Source organism: Borostomias antarcticus (genome assembly GCF_949987555.1).
Source record: "Borostomias antarcticus genome assembly, chromosome: 9".
Classification (NCBI taxonomy): domain Eukaryota; kingdom Metazoa; phylum Chordata; class Actinopteri; order Stomiiformes; family Stomiidae; genus Borostomias; species Borostomias antarcticus.
Genome location: NC_140242.1, coordinates 21,876,769 through 21,886,008, shown reverse-complemented (window position 1 = coordinate 21,886,008; position 9,240 = coordinate 21,876,769). Strand labels below are relative to the sequence as shown.

The 9,240-nt window shown below is 44.5% G+C and overlaps 1 protein-coding gene across 1 annotated transcript in view; it reads right to left on the bottom strand.

The window, feature by feature from the left end:
• The window catches only part of LOC311313335 (radixin), a 41,605-nt gene that overhangs the window by 9,789 nt on the left and 22,576 nt on the right, over positions 1-9,240 (bottom strand). The gene's annotated exons all lie outside the window — the stretch shown is intronic.

The window sequence follows — 9,240 nt, the reverse complement described above, 5'->3', positions numbered from 1 at the left end:
AATACAAATTTTTAAATGAACTTTTTGATTATTTGTGAGTAGAACTTTAATGGATTCTACAACCCTGCTGTAGTGTGCAGGATGCTAGGAGTTAGCTGTGCATGTGATGGGAGAAAGCACTGCACATGTGATGGTGGAATGCACAGTATGGCCGGACGGCAGAGGGAGAGGCGTATTGGGTCGCCGCTTCCCGAGGGTGGTTGTTTAATCTCGGCTCGAGGGCTTGTCGCACCACAGCAACCCCGTTTTGTGTCGTAATTACGGTTGTGAGCTGAGAGAGTCAAGGAGTTCTCTCTCCCCTTCGCATCGCTGACCGGCCAGGTTGTGCAACGAATCCTCAACAGTTAGTAGGGGGAATTGGGCACTAGGTCAGGGTCGATTTCCAAAATTCACGAGCTTAACTTCCCATGCTAAATTTCCGGAAAGTTTCCGGAGAATACTGTATAGAAACACACACCAGCACTTCCCTGTCCTTGGGCTCTCCAGATAGATAACCAGACGTTGCAAACTCCGGGTTTTTATTTTGCTGCGCTGTTGCCCACGCCATAGCTACCTCCGCCACAGCGACAGTGCAGGGCGAGTAGTAATGTTTTCTGTGGCGTGTGTGCGTGCGTTTGTGGGTGTTTTCACATACATTACCGGACTGATTTTCACAAAACTCAGCGGAAGGGTGTAGCATGTTCCAACTTGGAAACCATTCAAATTTGGAGCAGAACCGAATCATGGAGCGGGTCCACGGGCTGTCCAAACACAGCCAGGCCGGCCATTCACCTCCATTCATTTTTGGGACTACGATTACGAAAACTACCAAACTATTTCCATGAAACTCGGTGGAGTGATGTAGTAGCATGGGCCACCTTAGAACCCATTACATTTTGGAGCGGGAAATGAACAGCTAGAAACCGGGAATTGCGCACTGACCAGTAAATAGTGGATACTAGTTAATACTATACTAGTTAATACTAGGGCTGTTATCGACCAGAAAAACCATTGGCATGGGTTTCAATTATTATTTTATATCACCTGGGCCAACAATTCATTGTCAAGAAGGCGGGGGTTGAATCGGCCATATCTCAATGTGGTCACAGGGACAAAGGGTTTTGACTTGCATAAAGCTCTCGACCTGACGATTGCAGCAATACCAAACTTCAATTTCTAGTTCTAATTAAGTCTGTGAGGAAAAGTGACAGTGAGCAGAGCGATTTAAGGATGGGTTGCCATGTCTATCTATCCATCTGTCTCTACCACACACCACCTTCCTTTCTTTCTCTCTCACACACAAGCAGGCACACACGCGCACACACACACACACACACACACACACACACACACACACACACACTCACACCTTCCACTCACTCACTCACAAAGTGGAATGCTGGGTGCAGGGACAGGAATGTGGAAACAGAGCTTGGTACGTTCTGGTTGTAGGTTCTAGTGGAGGACGTTTGTAGGTTCTAGTGGAGGATGTTTGTAGGTTCTAGTGGAGGATGTTTGTAGGTTCTAGTCGAGAATGTCTGTACGTTCTAGTGGAGGATGTTTGTGACAGAATCAGAAATGGGAAAGTCAGTATGAGAGGAGAGGAAATGAAGAGATGAATCAGAAAAGGGATGAATCAGAAAAGAGATGAATCAGAAAAGAGATGAATCAGAAAATGTATGAATCAGAAAAGGGAGAGCTGATGAGGGATGACAAACGACAACAAAGAAACCACAGAGCAGTGTGTGGCCGAGGGTCAGATGTTCCAGAGAAACCCAACTCTGATACTTTCAGTTCATCTGCTCTTTTTATAGCCCTTCATTTGACTAAAACCTCTCATTTTCCTCTGGTTTGTTCCAATAAGCTGATGGGATCAGCAAGGCTGCATGCTGGTACTGGCCTGAATGTGTTTAATGAGGTTTTTATCCATGGCTGGGGGCTAGGGGACATCCTCAGCCTGCTAGTAGTAGTCACTGGAAACATCTAATTCACTCAACTGGCACCCTGGACTCAAGAACAGCAGTTGGATGGAGATATGAAGAGCCTATGTGAGCCACTAGAAACAAAGTTTGTTGTGCTGATTATGGAAATAGTGTTAATGAGAGAAAAAAATAATTGAGAACGTTTTATGAATTGAGCTAAATATTGAATGTAGGGATGCACGATATATTGGCAATCAAATTGGTATTGGCCGATGTTTTAATATATTGGTATCGTTCCGATGTGCAAAACAGGGCCAGTGTAAACAGCCGATAATTATTTCTGTCTAGCTGCTGCTGTGTGTGTTGTTTTTGAGGAAACAATGTGGTAAATCTATGATTTATCGGCTTTTCTGAACAGTACATCCCTAATTGAATGAGAGCTGTTTTACTGAGCAACTCAATAGAGATATAAATACACACCATCTCTCTCTCTTATTCACAAACACACGCACGGCTGTTCTCCATCTCTTATTCACACACACATGGTTGTTCACCATCTCTCTTATTTAATAACACACACATGGTTGTTCACTATCTCTCCTATTCACTAACACACTGCTGTTCACCATCTCTCCCCTATTCACTAACACACATGGCTGTTCACCATCTCTCTCCTATTCACTAACACACTGCTGTTCACCACCTCTCTCTCCTATTCACTAACACTGCTGTTCACTATCTCTCTCTCCTATTCACTAACACACACAGCTGTTCACCATCTATCTCTTATTCACTAACACACACAGCTGTTCACCATCTCTCTCTTATTCACTAACACACAGCTGTTCACTATCTCTCTCTCCTATTCACTAACACACACAGCTGTTCACCATCTCTCTCTTATTCACTAACACACACAGCTGTTCACCATCTCTCTCTTATTCACTAACACACTCACAGCTGTTCACCATCTCTCTCTTATTCACTAACATACACAGCTGTTCACCATCTCTCTCTCTTATTCACTAACACACAGCTGTTCACCATCTCTCTCTTATTCACTAACACACACACGGCTGTTCACCATCTCTCTCTTATTCACTAACACACACACAGCTGTTCACCATCTCTCTCTCTTATTCACTAACACACAGCTGTTCACCATCTCTCTCTTATTCACTAACACACACACGGCTGTTCACCATCTCTCTCTTATTCACTAACACACACACGGCTGTTCACCATCTCTCTCTTATTCACTAACACACAGCTGTTCACCATCTCTCTCTTATTCACTAACACACACAGCTGTTCACCATCTCTCTCTTATTCACTAACACACACACAGCTGTTCACCATCTCTCTCTCTTATTCACTAACACACACGGCTGTTCACCATCTCTCTCTTATTCACTAGGATAGACAGCCCATACTGTCCTCTTTGTGACACCCAGGAACGGGTCCACAATCGTTTTTCCTTTATTTTATTTTAATTCTTTGACTCTGAGCAAGACAGCTTGCACTGAATTCTGACTCCCTGGCAGAATCCCCCTCCCCTTCGTGTTTAGTTTGATTGTTCTCTTCTTCTGACAAAACGTATAGTTTCTACCACTTGGACCAGGACATAACAAGAGGAGCAGCTTGTCACAAAAAGCTAGGCAATTTTAGGTTTTAAGATGACCACATCGCAATGCGAACTTATGGCTAGCTACTGCTATAACATCCACAATAATAAAGTACGAGAGCACTTGGAATAAGTACCTAGTTTACAAGTAATAGGCCTACATTCATATAAAGTTATAGCCTTTTATACATTTAGACATTTATTGTGGTTAGCCGGCATCTTTAGGTCATTGGATGGTCGGCTACTGAGTCGGTAGATAAAAAGGGACGAATCCCAGGCGAAAACGTAATAGCCTACTTCAACTGTATCAACTGTAGTTTTAATAAGCAGATACAGCCTAGTTGCGGTAGCCTACATATCATGGTTTCGACAGTCAAAAGATAACTCAAAGGTAGTGAAGGGGAGTCTGAATTATTTGGCACAACACCCGCCACCATAATTTGGAGTATAAATAAAGCTTGAATACAGTGCTTTTCCATGACTGACAATTTCTTGACCAGACTACCTGAACTCGCAGTCCCTTCCTGAGAAGCACCGGGCTTCCCTTCGCAATCTGACGTGTGACGAGGATACCCTTTTGTTTCAGCATACGATGATTTGTCACGGTCATTGGTGTAGTGTTGCCAGTGTTCCAGCCACGACACGGCAAGAATGTCTACAACTGTGATCTGACATAGTGACCATCGTGAAAGGTCTGCACAGGCCCTAACACACACGGCTGTTCACCATCTCTCTCTTATTCACTAACATACACACGGCTGTTCACGTGGAGGCTTAAGCACCGTGTGCGTCAGTTGGTGGCAGACAGCTGGTTGCCATGGCGACTCCAGGGCACAGAGAGCCACAGTCATTGAGATCTGGTGAGTCAGGCTGTCTGCCACTGTACCAGTCTTAGTGTGCGGTGTGTTTGTGTGTGTGTAGGCTATAAATAGTCTCAAGGTAGATGGTGCCTCTAGGAAGAGCATCAAAGATTCCATTACCCCGTTTCTGTCCCTCACCTTTAGCCTGGGAGGATAGACAGGAGTCTGGTGAAACCAGGCAAACAGAGGCGTTCCTCTTCCACACACACACACACACACACACACACACACACACACACACACACACACACACACGTACGTACAGTGGGCTACAAAATTACTGGCACCCCTGATTGGCTATGCATAAACAATATTAAAAAAAATATATAAACAATAATTATAGAGAAACTCCAAATACCAGCATGGGAGAAATATGAATGTTCCAATGACCAACCAAATGACCAACCAAAACCATTTACTGATTTAATTAAAAATAATTTTCCTCCAAATCAAGGTTTCACCCTTTGTCGTCTAGTCACAAAGCCAGACCCATGAGAGTTATTTCGCTGATACACTCGAAAGCTCACTACATTACTGCATGCTGCAGATCTCTCTATGGGTCTGGGACACTTCATGCAAAAATATGGTGTTCAAATCGTGGCAATTCATTGGTAGCGGCAGAATCCTGGCAACACCAATCAGACGCTCCCACCCAACCTGGCCCCGTCCACCTGGGTTCGCGTCTCTCATTTGCTGCTACGACCAGTCACACTTTCAATTTTGACCAGTCGATACGCCCTCAGAATATCTGCTTGGGTGGCGAAGTGGCAGTATGCGGAGCATAGCGATTCAACATAATATTTGAGTCTGGCAAGAGATTATTTGTCATCCAATACCATGACGAAAACAAAATAACTGGCAGCTTAAAAAAGAAAGATGGTCGTAGATGACAAGATCCCCATGAATCACTGTGAAAGACAGTGACTCCACAACCACAGGCTAATTATGATTTTGTCTACATTTATTTTGGTATTAAATAATTGTTATGATTTTGGTTGGTTCCATTGAAGCATTAATAAAATACGGAGAGAGAGAGAGAGAGAGGAGGGAGGGATTAGAGAGAGAGTGAGTGAGAGAGGTCTCCCATGAGAGTGAATGTATTGTCTGCATTGTTGAGTGTGAGAGAGAAAGTGTGTATGAGTGAGTGCATTACAGTGCAAGTACAGGTCACCAGAGTCCAGTGACTGTGTGTGTGTGTGTGTGTGTGTGTGTGTGTGTGTGTGCGCGTGTCCACGGCTACGCTGACATAAACCCAGCTGAGCTGCAATGGGAGCTCTGCAGGAGTCAGCAAAAGATGATCCTCTCTCCAGTCAGACGCTGGGCTCCGTTCCAACACTACTAACATCAAAGTCAACTTTCTGCCCAGCTTTCCATTGGAATAGGGATGGAATGAAGCCCAACTCTGGCAGTGCTACAGTCATACCACCAACACCCTCCAGCTGTCTCAGACTGCCTCTTGTGCTGGCTCTAGAACTCTCCGTCTCTCTCAGTATAGACTGACACAATATCTGTCAATAACACACACACTTTACAGCATGCCTCTGTTTCACTGCAGGACTGGTGTAGCCTACCCCGGGTTCAGTGCTGAAAGCTGTCCTTTCTCTTCTCGGACAACACACACACACACACGCACACGCACACACACACGCACACACACGCCTCCCACCTCCTACCACTGTCCTCTCTTGGTGCCTGCTTTTCCCTCTGTACGTCATTGGCAAAGCTGAACAATGAGCGCTCTGTCTCTGTTGCTCTGTCTCTGCTGCTCTGTCCCAGTTGCTCTATCCTACTACAGTAGCCGTTGAGACCAGTCCCTCCACTATCACATCTCCAGAGGAACACAGCTTGGGAATGAAAAAGAGAAACTCACAGCAAATTATTTGCTGATAAACAGAAAAGTTATTGCATGATATCCTTATATTTGTGCATTCTTATCTTGTTTTATCTTTCTATTCCTCCTTTTCAACCTTCTGTTTGTTCCTCCCTTTGATCATGTTAATCTTATAATGACTCAGTGGTTTCACCTCATGTTTCAAACCAATTTAGTACTGTACAGTCAGTGTCCTACCAGTCTAGTGCCATACAGCCACAGTGTCCTACCAGTCTAGTACCATACAGTCAGTGTCCTACCAGTCTAGTACCATACAGTCACAGTGTCCTACCAGTTTAGTACCATACAGTCAGTGTCCTGCCAGTCTAGTACCATACAGTCACAGTGTCCTACCAGTCTAGTGCCATACAGCCACAGTGTCCTACCAGTCTAGTACCATACAGTCACAGTGTCCTACCAGTTTAGTACCATACAGTCACAGTGTCCTACCAGTTTAGTACCATACAGTCAGTGTCCTACCAGTTTAGTACCATACAGTCACAGTGTCCTACCAGTTTAGTACCATACAGCCACAGTGTCCTACCAGTTTAGTACCATACAGTCACAGTGTCCTACCAGTTTAGTACCATACAGTCACAGTGTCTTACCAGTTTAGTACCATACAGCCACAGTGTCCTACCAGTTTAGTACCATACAGTCAGTGTCCTACCAGTTTAGTACCATACAGCCACAGTGTCCTACCAGTTTAGTACCATACATTCAGTGTCCTACCAGTCTTGTACCATAGTCACAGTGTCCTACCAGTCTAGTGCCATACAGCCACAGTGTCCTACCAGTCTAGTACCATACAGTCACAGTGTCCTACCAGTCTAGTACCATACAGTCACAGTGTCCTACCAGTTTAGTACCATACAGTCCCAGTGTCCTACCAGTTTAGTACCATACAGCCACAGTGTCCTACCAGTTTAGTACCATACAGCCACAGTGTCCTACCAGTTTAGTACCATACAGTCACAGTGTCCTACCAGTTTAGTACCATACAGCCAGTGTCCTACCAGTCTAGTACCATACAGCCACAGTTTCCTACCAGTTTAGTACCATACAGCCACAGTGTCCTACCAGTCTAGTACCATACAGTCACAGTGTCCTACCAGTTTAGTACCATACAGTCACAGTGTCCTACCAGTTTAGTACCATACAGCCAGTGTCCTACCAGTCTAGTACCATACAGTCACAGTGTCCTACCAGTTTAGTACCATACAGCCAGTGTCCTACCAGTTTAGTACCATACAGTCAGTGTCCTACCAGTCTAGTACCATACAGTCAGTGTCCTACCAGTCTAGTACCATACAGCCACAGTGTCCTACCAGTTTAGTACCATACAGCCACAGTGTCCTACCAGTTTAGTACCATACAGTCAGTGTCCTACCAGTTTAGTACCATACAGTCAGTGTCCTACCAGTTTAGTACCATACAGCCACAGTGTCCTACCAGTTTAGTACCATACAGTCACAGTGTCCTACCAGTTTAGTACCATACAGCCAGTGTCCTACCAGTTTAGTACCATACAGTCAGTGTCCTACCAGTTTAGTACCATACAGTCACAGTGTCCTACCAGTTTAGTACCATACAGCCACAGTGTCCTACCAGTTTAGTACCATACAGCCACAGTGTCCTACCAGTCTAGTACCATACAGCCACAGTGTCCTACCAGTCTAGTACCATACAGTCAGTGTCGTACCAGGGCTAAGGAGAAAAACCACTCCTTTTGTATTCAATTGTCAAGTCTTTATCTATTAGACTAGCCTCCTGTTCCTAGGAACAAAGAGAAGTAGCCTGGGCTACATTTTAATTGAATTGTTATAGCACCAATGCCTGGCTTATAGGCTTATAGCCTACTTTTCCACCTTGAGCTTCACTTTTTCAATCTTAAAGCAATACATCACGATATCTGGACCTTTACAAACATGTCTGGTGTTAATTCTCCAATTAGATTTACTAAATGTAAGCTGAATCGTCCAAACAGTCTACTCAGAAACATAATACATTGACATTTATTACCTTTTAAAACTTGCGCCCCTGGGACGCAGCATTCAGTCGAAGTGTGCATGTGCAACGTGGTGCTTAAACAACACAGTAGTAGCTAACTATTCCTGCGTCTATGGATATCATGCGTTTTTTAGCTCAATGATATCATGGCGGAGGTGAGAAAACCGAAGCGAAACATCACAGAGGAAGCCAGAAAAAGAAAGAGACAATCTGATAACGTTACGACAGTACGACAGTGCACTTACTCACAGAGCCTGTGGGGGCACAGTTCTGAGAAAACGCTATGTATTGCTTTAATATGTTTTATCTTAATCTCTAGTTCTAAACTCCTCTTGTATAGAGAAATCACATTGTCTACTCCACCTACCTGAAATCTGAAACTAATAAAAATGATAGCCAACACTTTATTTAAGCGTCCCTTGCAAGGCTCACAGAATAAGATATATAGGCATAGGCTATAATTGCTTTACACGCCATAAGAATACACATATAGCCCAATGATCTAGCCTACTCGTGTTCATGAGGATATTGATCAAATGTGGGCAGTCGGCAATATTTTTCCAGCTTTCCTTGGCAGTAACGACTGTGTTGTGCCGGGATTACGCTGCGCTCACACGCTTGCGTTTCATGCGTCAACATTGACGGATGCCATTCACTTTCAATGGCTGCAGCCGAATGGCATTCTGGTTCCGTTGTTGTCCCGGTGCGTTGCGTTGCCTGCATAGCTAGCGTCGAAAGTTGAGAAATGTTCAACTTTCAGATGCGTTGCTGGAGCTGCCGACCAATCAGATGTCTTGACGGAGAAAGACGTCATCGCAAGGTGGGATTTTCACATTTTTCGATACCAAGATGGAGGACAATCGCTGTTTGTTTGCAGGATAGGATGTACCCAATACCTGCGGGCACCACGTTCACGTTGCCTCAACCAAAATGCATAGACGATCGCCACACGTTCGACCAGATTAGCATCCATGA